The sequence below is a fragment of the Ornithorhynchus anatinus genome, chromosome 6, assembly GCF_004115215.2.
Source record: "Ornithorhynchus anatinus isolate Pmale09 chromosome 6, mOrnAna1.pri.v4, whole genome shotgun sequence".
Classification (NCBI taxonomy): Eukaryota; Metazoa; Chordata; class Mammalia; order Monotremata; family Ornithorhynchidae; genus Ornithorhynchus; species Ornithorhynchus anatinus.
Window position 1 is genome coordinate 2598746 of NC_041733.1, and position 22072 is coordinate 2620817.

At 46.2% G+C, this 22072-nt stretch overlaps 1 protein-coding gene and 1 long non-coding RNA gene across 3 annotated transcripts in view; both read left to right on the plus strand.

Annotated features, from left to right (window-relative positions):
• DACH2 (dachshund family transcription factor 2) overlaps nt 1–22072 on the plus strand; it is a 448249-nt gene that overhangs the window by 83375 nt on the left and 342802 nt on the right. The window lies entirely within an intron of this gene.
• Nucleotides 16773–22072, plus strand: part of LOC114812868 — a 28916-nt gene continuing 23616 nt past the window's right edge. The window contains exon 1 of the long non-coding RNA XR_003760483.2: nt 16773–17523. This is a non-coding gene — a long non-coding RNA (uncharacterized LOC114812868). The remainder of the gene's footprint in view (nt 17524–22072) is intronic.

Genomic DNA, 22072 nt, shown 5'->3' on the forward strand with positions numbered 1-22072 from the left:
GATCTCTGCTCCTCCTCCTCCCTCTTAACCTGTCAGCCCCATGGGGGACAGGGACTGAGTGTGATTTCCCGCTCGCATGTCTCAACTAACACCTGGCACACAGGAAGTGCTAAAAAAATATCGTAAATGCCAGTTTCGAGTCTGGACATTAAACCTAAAGAGAGCCCCAGAGAACAAGATGGTCACAGTGGGAAGCGTCGTCGAACTCCAACATCTTGGCCACGAAACCGTGTGGCTCAGAGACTTGAACAGAGTGAAGAGGGGATTGTCGGCGACTAGCTAGACCTCACCCTCTCTCTCCTGGGTCCTTCTGTGAAGCAGTAATAATAATAATAATCACAATGTATTTGTTAAGCGCAGTCCCTATCCTACACAGGGCTGAGTTTTAATTCCATTTTCCGCATGAGGTAACTGAAGCACCTTTCCCTAGGTCAACCAGCAGACGAGTGGCGTAGTCAGGATTAGAACCCAGGTCCATCCCGACTCCCAGGCCCGTGCTCTATCCACTAAGCCACACCGCTTCTCAATAGAGAAGCGGTGTGGCTAGAGAAGCAGCGTGGCTCAGTGGAAAGAGCCCGGGCTTTGGAGTCAGAGGTCATGGGTTCGAATCCCTGCTCGGCCACTTGTCAGCTGTGTGACTTTGGGCGAGTCACTTAACTTCTCGGTGCCTCAGTTACCTCATCTGTAAAATGGGGATTAAGACTGTGAGCCCCATGTGGGACAACCTGATTCCCCTGTGTCTACCCCAGCGCTTAGAACAGTGCTCGGCACATAGTAAGCCCTTAACAAATACCAACATTATTATTATTAGCTTCAGTAGCCTCAGGCTTGGGTCCTTCGGCGAAGCAATCCAACAGTAGCCGCAGGCTCGGATATAGACGCTCTGAAAACGAGACGGTTCCGGTCAGTCATAGGGATTTCTGTAGCATCCCGTAGCACTTCTTAGTAGGATTAGTAGCCGGTGGTAGTAGGAACGTCAGTAGAATGAGCAGCAGTACGACGTACCATTTATTGACTTCCTACTTGGTAGAATGCACTGTTTGTCCCCACTCTAGACTGTAAGCTAGCTGCGGCCAAGGAATGTGCCTGCCAACTCTCCTGTGCTCCACTTTCCCACCCACTTAAGTACTGAACATAGTAAGTGCTCAATAATAATAATAATGATAATGTTGGTATTTGTTAAGCGCTTACTATGTGCAGAACACTGTTCTAAGCGCTGGGGTAGATACAGGGTAATCGGGTTGTCCCACGTGAGGCTCACAGTTAATCCCCATTTTACAGATGAGGTAACTGAGGTACAGAGTCACACAGTCACACAGCTGCCAAGTGGCAGAGCCGGGAGTCGAACCCATGACCTCTGACTCCGAAGCCCAGGCTCTTTCCACTGAGCCACGCTAATACAGAATAATGAAAAGGCACATACTCCATTACCCGTGACTTTCTACAATTGTTTTTTTTTATGGTGTTTAAGTGTATATTCTTTCCACTAGGCCACTGCTTCATAACGGATGGGGAAATTTTCAGAAGTCTACTGAAAATAACAAGGAGCAGTCGATCTATGGTGAGCCCTTTATTGGGCAGGGATTGTCTCTATCTATTGCCGAATTGTACATTCCAAGCGCTTACTACAGTGCTCTGCACATAGTAAGTGCTCAATAAATACGAGTGAATGGATGAATGAAAGTTTATTGAGCATTTATTGCGTTCAGGAGAGTACAATACAAAGGAGTTGGTAAACACAATCCCCACCTACAGCAAGTTTACAGTCTAAAGGGGGTGACAGACAACAATATGCACAAAGAACTTACAGATATGAACATGAGCGCTATCAAGGAGAGGGTGGGGTGAATACTAGGTGCTTAAAGGTCACAGATCCAAGTGCACAGAAGACACAGAAAGGAGAGGGAGTCGGGGAAAAGAGGATTTAATCGGGGGAGGCCTCTTGGAGGAGATGTAAGGCTTTGAAGGTGGGGAAAGTGGTGGTCTGGTGGATATGGAGGGGGAAGGAAGCAGGACGTGGGAAAGAGATCAGCAGCGAGATAGATGAGATCTGGGCACAGTGAGCAAACTGAAACTAGAGGAGCGGAGTGTGCGGGCTGGGCTGGAGTAGGAGACGGATGAGGTAAAATAGAATGGGGTGAGCTGATTGAGTGCTTTAAAGAGTTTCTGTTTGTTTCGCAGGTGGATGGGCAACCCCTGGAGGTTCTTGAGGAGTGGGGAGGTGTGTCCTGAACATGAGAAGCAGCGTAGCCTAGCGGTTATAGCACGGGCCTGAGAGTCGGAAGGACCTGGGTTTTAATCCCAGTTCCGCCCCTTGTCTGCTGGGGGACCTTGGGCAAGTCAGTTGGCTTCTCCGTACCTCATCGGTAAAATGGGCATTAAGATGGTGAACCCCTTGTGAGACATGGACTGTGTCCAACCTGATTAGCGCTGTTTCTATCCTAGTAATTAGTACAGTGCCTGGCACATAGTAAGTGCTCAACAAACAAATTAAAAAAAATATATTCAGGCAGCAGAGTGAAGTGTGGACAAGGAGTAGGCTGTGGCAGGATGGGAGTGATTCTTATTTAGCCTGGGGTAACCTTCAACTGAGCACTTCTGTTACCAAGGCTAGTCTGGAAAATAATGACGATGGTATTTGTTAAACGCATACTATGTGCCAAGCACTCTGCTAAGCTCTGGGGTAGATACCAGGGAATCAGGTCAGACACAGTGCTTGTCTCCTTTGCACTCACCTTGAGTGAATGTTCCCCGAAATCCTAATATTTATGAGTGTTTTTTGAATTCTATTTATTTATATTGATGCTATTGATGCCTGTCTACTTATTTTGTTTTGCTGTCTGTCTCCCCCTTCTAGATTGTGACCCTCTTGTTGGGTAGGGATTGTCTCTATTTGTTGCCAAGTTGTACTTTTCAAGCACTTGGTATAGTGCTCTGCACACAGTAAATGCTCAATAAATATGATTGAATGAATGAATGAGTAATATTATTAATGAAGCAGTACTTTTGATAGATACACTAAGCCTGTCCTTATTTTCACTAGGTACTCGTATTTTTAAGTGCCATTCAAATGAATAATAAGTTTTCAGTTCAACTGAATTTTCTCCTTGTCTAATTGTGAACCTGGTTAAAGGAGATTGAAATTCCCTATCGGTAGGTTGGTGAAATCCGCCATCCATCCATCCATCCATCATCCGCCTAGATGAATTAATTCGTTCTGCGAAATGTAAAAATCTGAATATTAAGCAAATATTTGTGTATAAAAATGGAATATATTTATGCGCCTACCCCATTTTTCTTAATGCTACCTATTAAAGAAAGCTGAGTAATTTTTCCTTTTAACTTTTTAAAGTAATGTCTTGAGGTTAAAATGCTAGGTACTTTATAAATCAATACATACAAATCCCGTAGCAGGGAATGCATTGATCATAGAGAACTTGATACATTTTTAATATTTAAGATCTAATGATTTACCATGAAACCGAGTTCTGCCATGACACATGTTTTTATTACCCAGTTTGGATTTAACGCTATGTTCTACCCACGACCCAAGCTGTTCTGCTATAACACGATTCAAAAATTACCCCTTCTTATCTTACCTCACCGATTTCCTACTACGACCCAGCCCACACACTTTGCTCCTCTAACATCAACCAACTCACGGTACCTTGATCTCATAAAAATAATAATGATGGCATTTGTTAAAAGTACTTACTATGTGCCAAGCACTTTTCTAAGCGCTAGGGTACACACAAGCTAATGAGGTTGGACCTAGTCCCTGTCCCACATGGGGCTCACAGTCCTATTCCCCATTTTACAGATGAGATAAACTGAGGTGCAGAAAAGTTCAGTTCATTCATTCATTCAATAGCATTTATTGAGCGCTTATTATGTGCAGACCACTGTACCAAGCACTTGGAATGTACAATCGGTAACAGATAGAGACAGTCCCTGCCCTTTGATGGGCTTACAGTCTAATCGGGGGAGACGGACAGACAAGAACAATAACAATAAATAGAATCAAGGGGGTGAACATCTCATTAAAACAATAGCAAATAAATAGAATCAAGAAGTGAGAATTAAGTGAGTGGGCCAAAGTCACACAGCAGATAAAGGGTGCAGTCAGGATTAGAATCCAGGTCCTTCCGATTCCCAAGTTCCTGCTCTATCCACTAGGTCACACTGCTTCCCCTTTGCTTTCATTTTGAAAGCTAAAATTTAAGCTGGGTCCCTGTTTGGGGAACAGTTCTTCAGGAATGATTTGAATAAAATTCCTTAGAAAGCACATGTTGGGCCATGCTGACTAGAACCTCCATGAGGTCACTCAGTTATTCAATAGTATGTATTAAATGCTGACTCTGTGCAGAGCACCCTGTTAAGCACTTGGAAGAGTAAAGTATCAATTAATCAATCAGTGGTATTTATTGAGCGCTTACCAGTTGAGGAGCACTGTACTATGCGTTTGAGAAAGGACACTATAATAACAGTTGGTAGCCTCAATCTCAACCCTCAAGGAGCTCACAGAATAGAGGGGAAGCCAGATGTTGAAATAAGTTCCGGAAAGGGGAAATAAAGTTAGTAGACATAGTAGACACCATCCTTGCTCTCAAGGGTCTTGGTATCTAGCGGGAATGGCGCTACGAGACCGTCTTTTGCGTTTTCTGAGAATGACACATTTTTCCCTCTTTAAATGGGTTAACTTAATCCTTATTGTGCCAGAGCTTTCGAGTTTACAGTACGGCTGGAACCCATGCTCCAGACCTCATTTCAGGATTTTGAAGCAAACGGACTGAAAAAACCCCTTAATGCTCGGCATCGGCAATCCCTGTTTTCAATATCGTGTGAATGAAAGTGAGTCTTTCTCCGAACTGCAGAGAAGAAAACGGGTGGTTGTGCTTTATTTGCTCAGTATTCAGGTGAAAACCAGAATGTGAATGGAATTTCTGAAAAACAGCCTTGCTCACAAATCATTTTCGTAAATCCGTCAGGCCATGATGACTTAGAAACTCCAGTCCCGGCAACACCAAAGAGCTCATCTCCCTGCCTCGGAATCTAACGTGGGTTAGAACCGAGGGGATCTTTTTTGCTTGGGCATCAGGACACAACACAGGACTTGGTGGTCTGGTTCCTATTAACCCCCCAACTAATAATAACAATAATAACTGTGGTGTTTGTTAAGGATTTACTATGTTCCAGGCACTGTTCTAAGCATTGGGATAGATTCAAGCTAATCTGGTTGGACACAGTCACTGTCCCACATAAGGCTCACAGTCTTAATCGGAGAAGCAGAGAAGAGAATCAGAGAAGGCGGAGAAGCAGCGTAGCTCAGTGGAAAGAGCACGGGCTTGGGAGTCAGAGGTCATGGGTTCTAATCCTGGCTCCGCCACTTGTCAGCTGTGTGACTTTGGGCAAGCCACTTCACTTCTCTGTACCTCAGTTACCTCCATCTGTAAAATGGGAATTAAGACTGTCAGCCCTATGTGGGACAATCTAATTACTTTGTAACCCCCCAGCACTTAGAACAGTGCTTGACACATAGTAAGCACTTAACAAATGCCATCATCATCATTGTTATTATTATTATTATCATTAATAATCTCATTTTACAGACGAGGGAACTGAGGCCCAGAGAAGTGAAGTGTCTGCCTAAGATCTCGCAACAGACAGGCGGCGGAGCCTTTATTATTATTAATAATCTCATTTTACAGACGAGGGAACTGAGGCCCAGAGAAGTGAAGTGTCTGCCTAAGGTCTCGCAACAGACAGGCGGCGGAGCCAGGTTGAGAATTTAGGTCCTTCTGAATCCCAGGCCTGGATGCACTAGGCCTCGCTGCTTCTCCCGCCGCCCGTTTCTCTTGGTTGGCAGGATGGAAGCCAGCGTTCTCTTTGCCAGGGCAAACATTCCACCACCGAAACCAAATCACCTGCCGTTATTTGGATCGTCTTGGCCCTGCATTCCACCAGAAGTGTCACTTCCATATCTCTTCCCCTCTCCCTGGGCCCTTGTGCTCCCCAAACTTGCTGTTATGGCTCACTGGGATAACCAGAAAAGCGACTGATGGAGGTTGGAGTAGAGAGGCATGTTTTCCTCCTAAAAGAAAGCCTTATAAAACCAAACAGCTGATGATAGCTGGAGAAGAGGGTATTCTTTTCATCTCGAGAGAAAATCCGATCAAATAAAACAGCTGACCCGAGCCGGAACGGCTCGTGCTCTCTGTATCCTCCAGAAATCCGTTCCGTATCGCGTGCTCTCTTATCTGAAGCAGGCATCAACGCTGTTTCTCTGCCACACCTCCTTCTGTTCAAAGAACTTGTCTACAGTCTTTAGCTGAGATGGGTTGGAATTCCGAGACGCAATCCAGTTCGTGTCTGGGGCTACCCAATGGGAAAGGCAAACCCTCAACCAGGCACATGCCTGTATTCGATTTTCCAGGTAGTTGTTTCCCGTCCCTGGTTTTCAACTGAAATATCGTTAACAGGTCTGTTTATCCCAGCTACGATCAGCTCGTGAGGACAGGGATCATGCCCACGAACTCCATCGGACTCACCCAAGTGTTTAGTGCTGTTTTCTGTTCACAGTAGGCCTTTGAACTCTATTGAATATCCTTATTTCTCTTATTTCTGGCTGCCGTAAAGTATTTTAATGTGTCTCTTCCACTAGACCGTAAGCTTCTTTAGGTCAGGGATCATTCCTTTTCCTGCTACTGTCATTTCTAATCAGTGGCATTTATTGAGCATTTACTATGTGCAGAGCACCGTACTAAGCGTTTGGGAGAGTGCAATACAACAGAACTAGGATACGTGTTTCAGGCCCATAATGAGCTTATCTGTTGCCTAATTGGACATTCAAAGCGTTTAGTACAGTGTTCTGCACATGGTAAGCGCTCAATAAATACCAATGAATACATGAATGAATGAATCTAGAGGACTAAAAAGGAGCATAATGTTGTGGATAGAGCATGGGCCTGGGATTCAGAAGGTCATGGATTCTAATCCTGGCTCTGCCACTTGTCCTGTGGGCGACCTTGGGCTAATCACTTCACTTCTCTGAGCCTCAGTTATCTCATATATAAAATGGGGATTGAGACTGTGAGCCCCATTGTACTTTCCAAGCACTTAGTACAGTGAGAAGCAGCGTGGCTCAGTGGAAAGAGCACGGGCTTTGGAGTCAGGGCTCATGAGTTCGAATCCCAGCTCTGCCACTTGTCGGCTGTGTGACTGTGGGCGAGTCACTTAGCTTCTCTGTGCCTCAGTTCCCTCATCTGTAAAATGGGGATTAAGACTGTGAGCCCCACGTGGGACATCCTGATTCCCCTATGTCTACCCCAGCGCTTAGAACAGTGCTCGGCACATAGTAAGCGCTTAACAAATACCAACATTATTATCATTATTATTACAGTGCTCTGCACATAGTAAGCGCTCAATAAATACAATTAAATGAATGAATGCCTATGGGTCAGGGACTGTGTCCAACCTAATTTGCTTGTATCCACCCCAGCACTTAGTAATAATGTTGGGATTTGTTAAGCGCTAACTATGTGCCGAGCACTGTTCTAAGCGCTGGGGTAGACACAGGGGAATCAGGATGTCCCACGTGGGGCTCACAGTCTTAATCCCCATTTTACAGATGAGGTAACTGAGGCACAGAGAAGTTAAGTGACTTGCCCACAGTCACACAGCTGACAAGTGGCAGAGCTGGGATTCGAACTCATGACCTCTGACTCCAAAGCCCGTGGTCTTTCCACTGAGCTACGCTGTTTCTCTTAGTATAGTGCCTAGAACATAGTAAGCGCTTTGCAAATGCCACAATTTTTATTATTATGATTATTAGAGGTCTTCCAGGGGCTTAATCCCATGGTCTGCATGCAGCAGAAAGTCAATAGACACTGTTGATTGCTCGATGTAGCTACAGACCAGAAACATCTAATGCTTTCCTTTATTTTGTTTTCTAATTTTTTCTCGCACTTGGAGTCTAACTCTAATCAATCATTGGAATTTATTGAGCGCTTAATGTGTGCAGAAAGCTGTACCAAGCGCTTGGGTTTCTCTGTTGGTGAAATTCATCAGAAGGAGGAGGGGGATATGGTTCATTCTTGCAATCCTACTCGTGTATTTCGTGTATTTCATGTAAATAATATCGTGTATTATTTATCATGTCCTCCCCGTTGAAGAAAAGACCTTTCCAGTAGAATCAATGGGGGCAGAAATGCTGTACAAACTGGGTAGACTGGTCTCAGCCGGGTAGCAAAATGCCTTCCAGAAGAGCTCTCGACCCCACAGAGAACTAACCCATCGCAAAAACGGCCCGAGTGGACGACCAACAGGGAAAACTCCCGTTCACGCTCCCAACTGTTTACGTCCGCCTTCCCGTTGCTTATTCGGCCCTCAAAGTGCTTCGCCCCGATGAAACCCTGTTCGGATTTTCCCAGACCTCCGCAAAATAAGCAATGAATCGTCCGCTACAGGAGAGCGCATTCAGAAAATATTCCCTCCCTCCCAAGCTCGTGACTGCTTCCTACCAGCGTTAGCACACACAGATGCACAGGCACGAACATAGACCCGCGGATTCTCCAGTTTCGGGCTAAGTGGAGAGAATTTGTCTCCCTTTCTCATTAGATTCTTGTAACCGGTGCAGTCGGCGAGGGGAGTCGATCGCTTGATTATCACCCTCTTTCCCTTGTCCTCACTGTCGCCAACCAGACAATGAAAACAAAGATACAGTAGAACTCATTTTCTCATTATTGATTTCACGCACCAGCTGCCAGCTGTTTTAGCTTGTTCATTTATATAACCCTCTGGGCAACTTTTTAAAAGTACTTTTCTTTGACCATCTGCTAAATGCAATTGGTTTAATAATTAAAGACTCACCATCCCTTTTCAAATAAACGGGAATGCTGGCATTGTAGCAGAAACACCAGCATTTCGTGGAGGTTCAGATGTAGCTGGTAGAACTACCCTATTGGCAATATATTGGATAACACTCGGAAAGGGATGTTTTGTTTTGATGCGATCTAGGAAGGAGGGGAATTGAAAAACAGTTTTTCTCGGGAATCGTAGTCTCTTTGCATGTCTCTTTATGCTCCTCTTTAGAGCTGTTGCTAATGCTCAGAAAAGAATTAAATGCATTTTTGCCAACACTCTAATTCTTATAATTATTATGGTTTTCAGTCAGTGTCTACTATGTGTCAAACTCTGCTTTGCTGCCTGTCTCCCCCATTTAGACTGTGAGCCCGTTATTGGGCAGGGATTGTCTCTGTTGCCGAATTGTACATTCCAAGTGCTCAGTACAGTGCTCTGCACATAGTAAGCGCTCAATAAATACTATTGAATGAACGAATGAAGTGTTGGGGTAGACACTTGATAATAAGGTCGGAAAAAGTCCCTGTCCCACACGGGGCTCACGGTTTAAGTGGGAGGGAGCACAGGTATTGAAACCCCATTTTACAGTTGAAGAAACTGAGGCACAGAGAAGTTAGTGACCTGCCCAAGGTCACACAGTGAGCAAGCTGCAGAGGAGAGATTAGAACCCTGATCCTCTATCTCCCAAGCCTGTGCTCTTTCCACTAGGCCATACTGCTTCTCCAAGCTTGAAAGCATGACAAGGAACATCCATGAAAAAGAACAGGAATATATATATACTAGATGCCTTCCTAAATGAAATTTGCATACTCTACTATTACTATGTTTCAAGGACTGGCTAAGTCCCGGGGCAGATTCCAGGTCAGAAACAAGTCTTCTATCCCCATTCTACAGATGAGGGAACTGAGGCACAGAGCATTCAGTCAGTCAGTGGTATTTACTGAGCACTTTCTGTGTGCAGAGCACTGTGCTAAGTGCTTGGGAGAGTACAGTATAAAAGAGTTGGTTGACAGGGATAATAATGATAATTATTATTATGGCATTTGTTAAGTGCTTACTATGTGCTACTAAGCGCTGGGGTGGATCCAAGCCATCTGGGTTGGACACAATCTCTTTCCCACGTAGGGCTCACAGGTTCAATCCCCATTTTACAGATGAGGTCACTGAGGCACAGAGAAGTGAAGTAGCTCCCCCGAGGTTACACAGCAGACAGGTGGCGGAGCCTGGATTAGAGCGTGTGACCTTCTGACTCCCAGGCCAGTGCTCAGTTCTCTACACCACACAGGGAGACAGACATTAAAAGCAATTGGAGATAGCGAGTTGTCCAAATTTTCACTACAGGCCAGTGGCAGAGCCAGGACTCAAACCCAGGTCTCCTGACTCCCGCTCTCGTTCTCTTTCCATTAGACCCTACAGCCTCCCCTCCATCCTGTTACATTTATATGACTTTCTGCTCTTCCTTTGTCCTTCTTCCTGCTCTTCCTATCTGTAAATAATTGGTGTCTGCCCATCTCCTCCATTTCATTAATTCATTTAATTGTATTTATTTATAGTAATAATAATAATAATGTTGGTATTTGTTAAGCGCTTACTATATGCCGAGCACTGTTCTAAGCCTGGAGTAGATACAGGATAATCAGATTGTCCCAAGTGGGGCTCACAGTCTTAATCCCCATTTTACAGATGAGGTAACTGAGGCACCGAGAAGTCAAGTGACTTGCCCAAAGTCCCACAGCTGACAGGCGGCGGAGCCGGGATTAGAACCCACGACTTCTGACTCGTAATCCCGTGCCCTTTCCACTGAGCCACGCTGCTTCTCGAGTGCTTACTGTTTGCAGAGCACTGCACTGAGCACTGGGGTGGATACAAAAAAATCGGGTTGGACACAGCCCATGTCCCACTTGGGGCTCATAGTCTCAATTCCCATTTTACAGACGAGGTAACTGAGGCACAGAGAAGTGAGGTGCCTTTCCCAAAACCGCACACAGGAGACAAGTGGCAGAGCTGGAATTTGAACCCAGGTCCTCCTGACTCCCTGGCCTGGGTTCTATCCACTAGACCTTGCTGCTCCTGAAGAATGATCGGCTCTGCCCTTTTGCTGCTCTGGGCCAAATCTGGGGGCGGTTAAATATGATTGCTCAGAATTTGGAGAATTGGGAGAGTGGACCATTATGGGAAAGGAGAAAGTTTATTATGGGAAGGCTTGGCGCAGTTGGCAATTTGGAGAGAGGAAGTCTGGATTCTGGGCTGGCTAAATCCTCCTTCGGGCCATAAGCCTCTGTGTGTGTTTGTGTGTGCACGTGTGTATGCGTGCATCTGTGTACTGACTAGTTGGCCATTTGTTTCCCAAATTCCAGGGGCCGTCGTCTCACTCTCTCCAGGGGCAGTGAAGAGGAGGCAATTCATATTTTATGTGCCTTCCCCTTTGACTTACCCCGAGCCCTGTCCGGTTCTCCGGGATCTGGCCGTTTCGTTTGGTCTCCAAACCATTTGCTCGGCCCCGACCTTCCAAGGTTACACGATTTATGCTCGCAGACTCGGTTCGGGGAAGGGCCAAAGTTTGAGCGTCTCTCGGATTTGTGAGGAGGCGACGCTATTTTCGTTTTCTAAAACCCCATAAAACTGTTTTCCACAAATTGAAAAGGAAATAGGCATGTGTTTTCTTAATAAGATGAAAGATAAAGTGTGTTTGCTTAGGGGAAACTGAGATTTTTGTGTTTGTTTGTTTAAAAAGAATTCCCATCTTTAATATTTTTGTCCTTATAAACACAGCCCTGTTCCAACAGCTGTGAACTCTGGTCCCTGTTCATTTTTAAGGGGACAAAGGCAAGTCAAGTTTGGTGAGGTATCTGAGGAGGAGGCTTTGAAATCAAATTTCTCTCCCAGTGAATGAGCCCGGGCAAAGTTCAGGCGCGTGTTCCCGGCTATTAGTTCATTGTGAACAGGGAACGTGTCTTTCAACCCGGTTGTAGCGTACTCTCCCGAGCGCTGAGTACAGTGCTCTGCACACAGTGGGTGCTCAGTAAATAGCACTGATGGTGATAATGATGAAGAATGGGGAGTCATGTTTCGGCAGCGATATGCCCAAAGCCTTACTATTTTCCCATACCTGGAATTAATTTCTTTGTCTCCCTATTTCAACTATAGGTTCCTTGAAAGCAGGAATCGTGGTTACCAGGGCTACGGTACTGTACTATCCCAAGTGCTTAGCAGAGTGCTTGGCTCCCCTTAAGCACTCAATCAATTCCATTGATTAATGACAATAATAATAATGATAATAGTGGTATTTGTTAAGCGCCTTCTGTGTGCCAGGCACCGTACCAAGCGCTGGGGTGGATACAAGCAAATCAAGGTGGACACAGTCCCTTCCCTCGTAAAGTTCACGGTCTCAATCCCCATTTTCCAGATGAGGTTACTGAGGCACAGAGATGTGAAGTGACTTGCCCAAGGTCACACAGCAGACGGGTGGCAGAGCCGGGATTAGAACCCACAGCCTTCTGACTCCAAGGCCTGTGCTCTTTCCACTACGCCATCGATAGGGTGACCTAGGAGAAATACTTTGGATTAAATCTAACTCTTCTGTGAGGTTTTCAGAGGGACCCTTGAAGAGGCCCTCGTGGACACAGCCGTTAATGAGATGAAACACAGCTAAAACCTGCATCAGTCTCTCAGAAAAGAAAGAACAGCTTGTCTTTTCTCAGCTCCAGCTGGCAATCTGCTAAGGTTTCGAAAAACCTTTAAACAGTACCTGCCTCAAGGAGTTTTCTTTTGGTGATGATATTCGACTTGGAAAATTTTGCATAAACTCTTTAGTTCGAAAGGCAGTCCAAGACCCACTCAGTAATTTGGGAGGCCGGAGGTGGGAGTGGAGATCTGCCCGTATGTCGGCAGCGTCGGGTTTATAGCTGATTCGGGGATGCCGCAGCACCCTATCGCGAATGACGATTTCTTCTTCGGACTCATCTGGCGGCCCCGATTTTTTGACACGGGGACTTTAAATAGCCCTATGTCTCAATCGGTCAAACTATCAATTGGATTTTTAGATGCAGCGTGGCTCAGTTGAAAGAGCCTGGGCTTCGGAGTCAGAGGTCATGGGTTCGACTCCCGGCTCTGCCGCTTGTCAGCTGTGTGACTGTGGGCAAGTCTCTTAACTTCTCTGTGCCTCAGTTACCTCATCTGTAAAATGGGGATTAACTGTGAGCCTCACGTGGGACAACCTGATGACCCTATGTCCACCCCAGCACTTAGAACAGTGGTCGGCACGTAGTAAGCGCTTAACAAATACCAACATTATTATTTTTTGAGTGCCTACCATGCAGAGCACTGTACTCAGGCTCGGGAGAGGACAGTAATAATAATAATAATAATACTGTTGGTATTTGTTAAGCAGTTACTATGTGCAGAGCACTGTTCCAAGTGCTGGGGGAGATACAGGGGGATCAGGTTGTCCCATGTGGGGCTCACAGTTTTCATCCCCATTTGACAGATGAGGGAACTGAGGCCCAGAGAAGTGAAGTGACTTGCCCAAAGTCATACACTGACAGATGGCGGAGCCGGAATTCGAACCCATGACCTCTGACTCCTAAGCCCGTGCTCTTTCCACTGAGCCACGCTGCTTCTCGGTAGAGTTAGTAGATTCAATCCTTACCTTCAAAGACCTTTCAATTTCTAGGGGAACACAGACACCAAAATAATTTATAGACGGGAAGAAGCAGGACGCATGGATATGCCGAGCTGTACATTCTCTGAGTAGGATATGGAAATAGGATATGGAAGCAGCATAGCGTAATGGCTCAAGCACGGGCCTGGGAGTCAGACGGTCATGGGTTCTAATCCCTGCTCTGCCGCTTGTCAGCTGTGACCTTGGGCAGGTCACTTCACTCATCTGTAAAATGGGGACTGCGACTGTGAGCCCCACGTGGAACAGGGACTGTGTCCGATTGGATTTGCTCGTAGCCACCCTGGTGCTTAGTATAGTGCCTGGCACATACTAAGTGCTTAACAGATACCATAATCATTATGATTATTATTAAGTTAATGTGCACTGAACACAACATGCGGTTGTGAGGGCACACATTTTCTCCATAATTTCTCCTTGAGAGAATTGGTGTGTCTCTGGCCATGACCAGATTTGCAACGATTCATCCTGCTAATATATTACATCTCTGTAAGGTAGCACGGCCTACTGGAAAGAGCTCGGGCCTGGGAGCCAGAGGTCGTGGGTTCTAATCCCGACTCCGCCGCTTGCCAGCTGTGTGACTTTGGGCAAGTCGCTTCGCTTCTGTGTGCCTCAGTTACCTCATCTGTAAAATGGGGATTAAAACTGTGAGCCCCACGTGGGACGACCTGATCACCTTGTATCTTCCAGCGCTTCGAACAGTGCTTTATACATAGTAAGCGCTTAACAAATACCAACATTATTATTACCTCAGCTCCGCCACTTGTCTGCTGTGTGACCTTGGGCAAATCACTTACCTACTGTGTGCCTCGGTTCTCTCATCAGCAAAATAGAGATTCACTACCTGTTCTCCCTCTTACTTAGACTGAGAGCCCCTTGTGGGACCTGATTATCTTGTATCTACCCTAGTGCTTAGTACAATGCTTTCCACTTAGTAAGAACTTAAATACCACAGTTATTATTACTGATATTATTACTATTATAATATGGAATGAAATTAGGAACTCAAGATGTTTAAAAAATTCAGTGAAGAGCGGGTGCTTGTGCTCTGTATAGTTTACTTATACTTTCAAAGAGTTTAATGATTGTAAACACATTCTTTTTTTTGAGGTCACGTGGCAGTCTCTCCCCATAGAGAGAAAGGAACTAAAATAGCTCCTCACTTTCGACCACATCGAACCAACACTTCTTGTGTGCAGAGCGGTAGTGCGTGATGGCTGTGCTGGGTGTCTGCAGTGTGCAAGGCACTGTAGTGAGTGTCTACTGTGAAGAGCACTGTGCTGGATGCTTACTGTGTGCAGGATGTTGCATTGATCCCGTACATTGGAAAGAGCACTGTATTGGGCGTCTTTTGTGTACAGGTTAGTGGACTGTACTGGGTGTCTACAGTTTGCAGAATGCTGAATTGGGTCCCTATGGTGTGTATAACACTGCCGAGTGTCTATAGTGCCCAGGGTCCTGTGCCAGATTTCTACTACTCAGAGCACTGTGCCTCGTGTCACTCGTACCCAGAACACTGCTGTATTGTAGGCAGGGCATCATGCTCCGTGCTTCCTACGCCCAGAGCCCTTTACTGAAACAGAGTGCCATGCTGGGCACCTGAGGAACATATTGTCTTATCTCATGCTGGCGAATTATTTTTGACCCATAGTGAAACCATGGATGCATCTCTCCCAAAACGCCCCACCTCCATCTGTAATCATTCTGGTAATGTATCCTTAGGGTTTTCCTGGTAAAAATATGCAAGTGGTTTAGACTGTGCGCCCGTCAAAGGGCAGGGACTGTATCTGTTACCGATTTGTACATTCCAAGTGCTTAGTAGAGTGCTCTGCACATAGTAAGCATCCAATAAATACTAGTGAATGAATGAATCACCTTCTTCCGCAGTGTAAACCTGAGTCTCCACCCTCGACTCTCTCCCAGGCCGCCGTCACCAAGCACAAGGAAGATTTGACCTGTAGCAGGTTGCCTTACTCTTGCTAGCCACTGCCTAAGCTTGGAATGGAATGGGAATGCCTCTGCTTGACTCCCTCCCGTAGCTGAGACTGGTAGAGTACAGAAACTCTCCAGGTGTGGTCCTGAGAAGGGGGGGAAATGTATAGAAGAAGGCAACCTTTGTGCTGGAGAATAATAATAATGATGGTGTTAAGCGCTTACTATGTGTAAAGTACTGTTTCCCCCCTTTCCCTCTCCTCCTCCCCCTCTCCCTTCCCATCCCCTCAGCACTGTACTCGTCCGCTCAACTGTCTATATTTTCAATACCCTATTTATTTTGTTAATGAAATATACATCGCCTTGATTCCATTTAGTTGCCATTGTTTTTACGAGATGTTCTTCCCCTCGACTCTATTTATTGCCACTGTTCTTGTCCGTCCGTCTCCCCCGATTAGACCGTAAGCCCGTCAAAGGGCAGGGACTGTTTCTATCTGTTGCCCACTTGTTCATTCCAAGTGCTTAGTACAGTGCTCTGCACATAGTAAGCGCTCAATAAATACTATTGAATGAATGAATACTGTTCTAAGCGCTAGGGGGATACAAGGTGATCAGGTTGTCCCACGTGGGGCTCAGAGTATTAATCCCTACTTATACAGATGAGGGAACTGAGGCACAGAGAAGTTAAGTGACTTGCCCAAAGTCACACAGCTGACAAGCAGGGAAGCTGGGATTAGAACCCCTGACCTCTGACTCTCAAGCCCGAGCTGCTTCCCAGCATCTAAACCAAGTAAAGAGATCCGGCTCACTCACTGACATTGTGACTGAATTACATAGAGAGTAGAAAAGTCTGATTTCCAAGAGAGATGATCCACACACTTGGAGATTTTTTGGGGGAGGCTCCAGTTGAGACCTAGAAATCAGATCCTAAATCATAGCTCCTAGAGAAAATCTAGGGAATCCATGTGAGTTATATTTAAGTTCACCACTAAAATTCAAGAGGATAAAAACAGCGACTCTCAACCAAAATCAACAGACTAAGTGAGAGTTTATTTTAGGGTGATCGCAAATGGAACAGAGTAGCTGAGAGTCCTTATGAAAAGGGAGAAGCACTGAATGGGGGCCGGGTTTTCCTTTGCGTGGAGATTGTGCTGAGGTCAGGCAAGTTCTCCACTGAAGTCAGCACCTCACCTGAGACTTTTCTCCCATTGATGACCTCACCTGAGCCTCGTGGAGCACTAATTTCCTCACTGGAGATTCAGTACTTCAGCACACTTCCTGCCACAAGAGGAAGCCTGACTCAAGGCGTGTGGCTCAGAGGGTCTCTGTGCATTTTCTATGGGGTGGTGTATTACTCTGTGAGATAGGGTGTTGTTTTGTGTGGGGGCTATGAGTGTTGTGTGTGGTGGTGTGTTGTTTTGTATGGCTTTGAGGGGTTGTGTGCATTGGTGAAGGGCTGTTTGTTCAGGTGAGGGGCTGTATGAACGACATGGGGTGAAGTGCGGCCTTGAGGACCTGTGTGAGGCACTGTGTGACTTTGCAGTTGTGTGGTTGTGAGTGGCTGTGTGTGGTAATGTGTGGTTGAGGGAGGTGTGTGGTTGTAAGGGGCTGTGTGCGGTAAACTGTGGTTATGGGGTGGTGTGTGTTTGGGAGAGGCTGTAAGAGGTGGTGTGGGGCTCTGTAGTTGTGTAGTGTAAGGGGTTGTGTGTGATCAAGTGTAACTATGAAGGTGGTGTGTGGCTGTGTGGGCATGTTGTGCTATGGAAAAATGTGCAGCTTATGTGTGGCTTTGAGGGTGTGTTGTTATGTATGGTTGAAGGGTGACACTATGAGGTTGTTGCTCTTTGTGTTGTTTAGGGGTGTCACTGGCCGTGAGGCTGTTACTGGGGGTGTGGCTATGGGGATTTTGCTGTGAGGGAAGGAGTTGAGTCCCGCTGGAAGATCAGGACGCCAGACTTCTCCTTGGGACCGGGACACTCCCGATTCCAGGCGAAGGTCTTGAGGCGACCATGACGTCGTCCGAGGTGGAGTGGAGGCGGAGCTGGTGACAGTGGGTGAGTAAGCAAGGTGTTATTCTGGCTTCCAAATACCTGGACGCTTCCGGGCCCCACCTCCATGCTCCAGAAATCAAGTGAATTCCTTGTGGGCAGGGATCATTTCTACCAACTCTAGTGTACTGTACTTTCCCGTGTGCTTAGTACAATGCTTTGCACACAATCAGTACTCAAATGTCATTGAAAGCAAAGTGTGGCAGGCCGCAATGTGGATGGCGGCAGCGTGGGAGGGAAAGGGAGAAGGTCAGAGTGCCACTGAGTGGGCTCCAGGGCCATTCATTCCTTCAAGCTGGATTTGAGCGCTTACTATGTGCAGAGCACTGTACTAAGCACAGAAGAGTACAGTAGAACAATGAACAGATACATTCCCTGCCCACAATGAGTTTCTTGTCTTCCCAGAGCTCCTGAGTTTATGGGAAAATCCTTTCCTCATTTGGTTTTTTTTTTTTTTTTTCAAAGGAATGTATTTCTTGGGCATCATTTGAATTAAGGTAATGATCCTGGACTTGCTCCCAGGACAAGCACACCAAGTATAGCCTGACTGGCCCTCCTGTAGTGGTATTTAAGTGCTTACTATGTGCTAGGCAATTTACTAAGCACTGAGGTAGATGCAAGCTAATCAGGTTGAACCCAGTCCCTGTCACACATAAGGCTCGCAGTCTTAATCCCCATTTTACAGATAAGGTAACTGAGGCATAGAGAAGCGATTTACCCAAGGTCTCCCAGCAGACAAGTGGCAGAGATGGGATTAGAACCCAGGTCCTCCGACTCCCAGGCCCCTGCCCTTTCCACTAGGCCGTGCTGCTGAAACCGGTCGATTAGATCCCCAAACTCTAGCCTCAGGAGAGGCTTGCGGCTGACCAGTTGTGTCTTCAGAGCTGTCGATCGGCCCGAGTGCAAAAGGCGGGAGAGATTTTGGTTGCGACCACCCATCTGCGCAACCAATTCATTCATTAAATTGTATTTATTGAGAGCTTGCTGTGTGCAGAGCACTGTACTAAGCACTTGGAAAGTGCTATTCGGCAACAGATAGAGACAATCCCTACCCAACAACGGGCTCACAGTCCAATCGCAAAGTTGGAGCGGCAGCATGGTGTAGCGGATAGAGCCAGGCCTGGAAGTCAGAAGGACCTAGGTTCTAATCCTGACTCTGCCACTTGTCTGCTGTGTGACCTGGGGCAAGTGGCTTCACTTCTCTGGGCCTCAGTTACCGCATCTGTAAAATGGGGATTGAGACTGAAGGGCCCCATATGGACAGGAACTGTGTTAAACCCATTTGCTTGTATCCACCCTAACACTTAGTACCATGCCTGGCACATAGTAGGTGCTTAACAAATACCATCGTTATCATTATTATTATTAAACATTGTCTCATGTGCCAGGCCTGTACACTGTCCTCTCATGCAAACACATTTCTGTATGCTTTGCTCTGGTGGGGGGGAGGGTGTGTGTGTGCGTTAGAGGGAGGGGGGGCCTGAGGCATGTTTGAGCACACTGTTTGCTCAAGTGTGGTTTGTTTGGGTCAGGAAATGTTCTTGTGATACCTCCCGGTGAGTGGTGTGTGTGTGTGTCTATCAAACCCAGTGGCTATATTAGAAAATGATGTCATCTCTCCAAAACTTTAGTAGAGATCTCGTGTGTGTGGGGTCGTCATATTCAAAGACAACGCTATTAATGGGGAGATTCACTTAGTAGGGTGCATGTGGCCAATAAGGCCATTGCAAGACCATGGGTCCCGGCCACAAAGAGCACCCAGAAAGGCCTGCCTTTGTTGGGTTTTGTTTTATATTTGCAGCGTCTGGTGTCATTTTCTCTTTTGCCTCTTCGTCTCCCTACGGTGCTTTGGCTCGAAAAGAGCCGGTTCCTTCTGGATGGCCATGGGCACGTTAGCCTGACACTGGCCACTGACCTTGGGTTTTCAGCCGGGATGCAATACCGTCTAAGGCTTGGTTTTACCGGGGACTTAAAACGTTTTCTCTGTCCTCTTTGCTTTCCATTTCCCAGTTTCAGCTCACCGAAGAGCAGCTGTTGTGGTAGGCTGCTGTTTTTCTTCTCACATCCTCAATGCCAACGCCTCTAAAGAGGGGCACGCTGATTCTCTCAGACTGGCACCGGTGGGACACTCTGGCTTCTAATCCTAGCTCTGCCACTTGCCCGCTCTGTGAGCTTGGACAGGTCACTTTACTTCTCTGCACCTCAGTTACTTTATAAAATGGGGGTTCAGATGGTGAACCCCATGTGGGACAGGGACCGTGTGCAGCTTGATTAGTTTATATCTACCCAGCGCTTAGTAGAGTGTTTAGTAAGTGCTTAAGAAATGACATAGAAAAAAAATATGTTCTCTTGGCTTGGGCCGGTAGAAATGTTTCATGTCAAGGGTGGGCTACCCATATTCGGAGAAGCAGCGTGGCTCAGTGGAAAGAACACGTGCTTTGGAGTCAGAGGTCATGGGTATGAATCTCGGCTCTGCCACTTGTCAGCTGTGTGACTGTGGGCAAGTCACTTCACTTCTCTGTGCCTCAGTTCCTTCATCTGTAAAATGGGGATTGAGACTGTGAGCCCCACGTGGGACAACCTGATTCCCCTGTGTCTATCCCAGCGCTTAGAACAGTGCTCTGCACGTAGTAAACGCTTAACAAATACCAACATTATTATATTCAGCATGGTGGTTTGCTAGATCATCACAGTACTTTTTAGACATTTCTCTTGCCCCTTCTCAAATTGTACTGGCTTTGGCTCTCCCATAATTTTAAGCTCAGCCTTTTGAGATCCCACTCTATTTGAAACCTTGCTAGGCAATGATGCTCTTCAGTGAATGTCTGAACTCTGCCTCTGAGCCTCGTTTTACATTTGTGATGGGCAGCTTCTGTTTCAAGGGGCGGCAATGTGGCCAGAAGCCTATGTATGGGTTTGCGGACCAAGGAGGCAGACTGGCTAGGAAGTGTGAAAAAGCTATTGATTTTTCCTTCATCTTTATTTGGTGGAGATTTTCATGGGCCTCATACCTGAAGTAATAAAGACACCAAGTGGAAGGGGCAGAAGGGAAGGATCCTGGCATCGTGGGAGGGACAGAATGTGCCGCTTCCAGACACAAATACCTTCAGGGATTGCTCACTGTTATTTGGTGCGATGATCAGGGTGAGGCTCCGGAGCTGAACGAGTGGTATTTGTGAAGCACTTGCTATGTGTCAAGCACCATTCTAAGCACTGGGGTAGATACAAACTAATCACACAGAGGGCTCACGGTGTTAATCCCCATTAGACAAATTTTGTAACTGAGGCACAGAGAAATGAAGTGACTTTCCCAAGCTCCCACAGCAGACAAGTGGTGGAATTGGAAAGAATTCTGCTGTGGGACCTCAGGCAAGCAGCGTGGCTAAATAGAAAGAGCATGGGTTTGGGAGTCAGGTCATGGGTTCTAATTCTGACTCCTCCATTTGTCAGCTGTCTGACTTTGGGCAAGTCGCTTAACTTCTCTGTGCCTCAGTTCCCTCATCTGTAACAAGAAGATTGACTGTGAGCTCCACATGGGATAACGTGATTACCTTGTATTCTTCCCCTCCACCACCACTGCTTTGAATAGTGGTTGGCACATAGTAAACACTTAACGGATACCATCAACATCAAGTCACTCGACTTCTACATGCCTCCGTTCTCTCAGCTGTGACGTGGGGATTAAGACTGTGAGCTCCATGTAGGACAGGGATGGTGTCCAACCTATTTGTATCTACCCCAGGACTTAGTGCCTGGCACATAGTAAGAGCCAAACAAATACCAGTGGAAAAAAAAAAGTAAGAAAGAGGAACGGTCAACAAAGACATCAGAGGACCCTCGGAGAAGAAATGCGGAAGGGCTCTGTCCTTTGGAGAGTGTGGGGAAATGGAAGTGAGGTCACTTCTGCCTTGGGGGTAAAGTGTGCTATGCCTCTCATCGGTTGTCCATATGGAGCTCAGCACCCATTGGTCGAACTTGCCTAGAACAAGATCCCAGTCGCTTAGTATTCATTCATTTATTCATTCATTTAAATGAATTAAATGCATTCATTTAATTCAGTCGTATTACTGAATGCTTACTTTGTGCAGAGCACTGTACTAAGTGCTTGGAAAGTACAATTCAGCAACAGATAGAAACAATCCCTGCCCACAGTGAGCTCAGTCTAGAAGGGGGAAGTCGGGCATCAGAACAAGTTAAAGGCATCAATAGCGTCAACACAAATAGAATTATAGATATATCCAGATCATTAATAAAAATAAATATAATAATTATAATTATGTACCTATATACACAAATGCTATGGGGCGGGGAGGAGGAGCAGAACAAAGGAGGGGCACAATACAGTGCTTTTTACACAGTAAGTGCTCAATAAATTTGCTTGAATGAATCCCTAGGCTGAAAAGTCAATCACTGGTGGTCCTCTAGATTGGAAGCTCATGTGGGCAGAGAGCGTGTCAACCCAAACCGTGATCTTGGACTTTCTCAAGCGCTTAGTATAGCGTTCTGCACACAGTTAGTGCTCAATAAGTACCAATGATTGATTAAAAGATGCCTG